Below are 3,185 nucleotides of genomic sequence, written 5' to 3'. Positions count from 1 at the left end.
CATTGTAAGTGCTCAATAAGTGGGAGCCATGATGGTAGAGAGCAAGAGGAAGGGCGGAGAGGCTAATGGGAGCTTCTCCTTGACCTCTTCTAGAATGGCCAGCCCCAGCACTTTCTCTTTTCCTGCTGCATGTTGTGGAAGGATCCAGGCTGCTGGATGTGCTGTTTCCAATACTCTGTATTTAGACCTTCCCCATCCCACCCCATTCCAGCTACTCACCGTGACGCTGAAGGTCTAGAGTTCCTTGCCCATGGCCTGATCCGAACATCTACATTCACAGTAGACATTTGTCTTTTTTGGCTTCCCAGCATCTGAATATCCATCTACCTGAGTTAGGTAGGTGGCAGGCAGAGCTTTGCCGTCCTGTAGCTTCTTGCTTCGGTGACCACATGGGCCTTCCTCTTCTGTCTATGCCATTACATCTCCTCTGCCCTCCTCTTAGAAGGACACTTGTGACTGCTTTGAGGGCCCACCTGGAAAATCCAAGACAGTCTCCGTATATCAAGATCTTCCATTTAATCACAACTGTAGTGCCCTTTTGCCACTTAAGGTAATACTTGCAAGTTCCAGGGACAAGGACCTGGATATCTTTAGGGGCCACTGTTCAGCCTATGACACCAGCCAAGCAGCTGTAGCCAGAGTCTGAGGAGCTCTGACCCACTGGTGTGCTTGGGCCCCTGGGTTGACCCTCCTCTACCATGATCCTCAGCTTGGCCCCTGCTCTGATTTTTAGGTTCATCGGGGGACCTTTTAGACAATATAAGAGGATATGGACATAACAGAAAGGTCATGCAGAGGAGAACACTGGTGTGTGTGTGTCTGTGTGTGGTGATTGTGCCTCTGAAGGGAAATGGACAGATTGACACTTAGTCTATGAGTTTGGAGCCTGAAATGTGGGAGTCTGACCCAGAGAGATGGATCCCCCCCTCCGGATGCTGGCAAAACCTCTTTGTCCCAAATCCCAGAGCTGAGAAACTAAAACAGCACCGGCGTGGATTCACCAAGGAAAAGACCCCGACGCTGTCTGGAGACACCTTGACGCAACGACATACTTTCTTAGAAATACCATTGGAAAGGCCATTTATTTTACTGGTATTTGAAAGTGTGATTGGGGCCCGTAGTGGCTTTGCACTATTTTGCTCTACAGTTCTCACTCGGGGGCTGGGGTGCCTATCGACCTCTCCTACTTCAGCCCTGACACAGCACCCCCTCCTTCAATCCTCTGAGCCTTGAGGGGGCCAGGGTCTGCCTTTCTTGCCTTGCTCAGGATCACGGAGACTGTGAGCCCGGCTGGCAGCCTGTGGGAGGCGCCTTGTTCCTCACAGGTGCTTCAGCTGTGTGACATCAGAGGTATCTGGTCATCGCTTTCATTTTTTTGGAGGCCACACAGAAGTCTGCACTGGCTCACAGAGAGGTTCAGACACTGAGCCCGTGGACAGGAAGTGCTTGCAGCTAAACTCAAGCCAATGTTCTTCCTTTTTGATGCTTCCCCTGAGCAGAGTCCTCGGGGAGCCAGGCCTGATGCATCTACTATGAATGTTCACAAGATGAGGAAGGTCACCACGTTGCTTTACTTTTATTTTTTTCTGTTTCAAATAGAAAATGTTTGGGAATCTATTTGTTCTCCCAACGTGAGTTGGTTGTTCCTCTTGAGGTTTTCTTTAGAGAATCCCTCAGAAATCCCACCAGCCTCAGCTCCTTTCTGAAGTACGGTCTTGCCATGAAAGGAGAGTTCTTGGGCAGCGCGGGCTGAAATATAAATGTCAGCAGCCTCGGTGTGGCCAAGGTGACCAGTGCCACCTGGTGCCCTTGCCACGGGGGTTGGACGTGGCATGACGTGATCCATGATGTGGATCATGGGCATGCACATCTTGGCCTCCATGTTTCATTATTATTATTATTATTATTATCATTATTATTATTTAAACTCAATTTGCCAACGTGTAGTGTAACACCCAGTGCTCATCCCATCCAGTGCCCTCCTCAGTGCCCGTCACCCAGTCACCCCATCCCACCACCCACCTCCCCTTCTGCAACCCTTTCCCAGAGTCAGGAGTCTCTTACGGTTTGTCTTCCTCTCTAATTTTTCCCCAGTTTCCCCCTTCCCTCAGGGGCCCTTTCACCATTTCTTACATTCCACATATGAGTGAAGCCACACGATGATTGTCTTTCTCCGACTGGGTGTCCCTGTTTCTTGCCCTCAGGACTTGAGGCAGGAAGGCACTTGAGGCAGGAAGGCGTTCACTTGGCTCCTTGAGCTTAAATTCCTTCCTTCCACAGCTACCGGTTGCAGGCAAAGGCTGAACTCCTGGAAAGGACAGGCCGGGCCTAGGTAGGAGAGGCCGGTTAGGCAGGATGTCTGTTCCGGAGCTCGAAATGAGGCTGCGAATGGGTTCTGGTATTGCCAACCGCTCCGAGGAGCAGTCTGCTTTCCTCATTCCCAGGGAGGAGGGAGAGGCTAGTGGAGTTTAGGGGACTCATCCCTGGTCACCCAGCTATGAAGCCCATTCGCAGGACCCAGATTCCACCCAGCAACCTCCTCTCTCCCTGCTCTGCCGCCGCGCTCGCCAGTTTGCTTTCCACAGTATCGGTGTATTTACGTGAAGGGATTTTTTTAGAGCAGGACACATAGGTGTCCACACTACCCCAGGGCACACACGAGAGACAGAGACAGAGAGAGAGAGGCTCAAGCTGGGCGATAACCATGCACTCTGGTTGCTTGGTGGCCTCTGGGGTCTCCAGATCCTTAGGGAGAAGCACCCAGAAACCGTGATCAGAGACCCTAGCAGTGCCCATATGCTTTACTGAGGATGAGCCCAGGAGTAAGGTGTTCGGAGCTGCCGCTCCCCTAGGATGCTCCCTGAACCAGCAGCAGCTGGGGCCTGTTAGAAATGCAGATTCTCATGCCTACCCAGACCTACTGAATAAAAAACTCGGAGCCCGGGGCCCAGCGATCTATATTTTAACAAGCCCTCGAGGTGGTTCCCGCTAAACAGCTCTCCTCCTGGAGTTTGGGCTCCGTCATTCTCAGCAAGCCCTTTGCCAGTGTAGCCCAGACTGAGCCGCACCAGCACCTGCGGGTGCCCTGGCGTAGGAGGGGCGGTGGGGGGAGCCTGCCTGACTGCTGGGGGGCTGGGAGCGCCCGCAATCCCGGGAGGGGAGCCACACTTGTGCCCCCAGCTGCT

This window comes from Canis lupus, chromosome 3, assembly GCF_048164855.1.
Source record: "Canis lupus baileyi chromosome 3, mCanLup2.hap1, whole genome shotgun sequence".
Lineage (NCBI taxonomy): Eukaryota > Metazoa > Chordata > Mammalia > Carnivora > Canidae > Canis > Canis lupus.
This window is presented reverse-complemented; position numbering follows the sequence as displayed.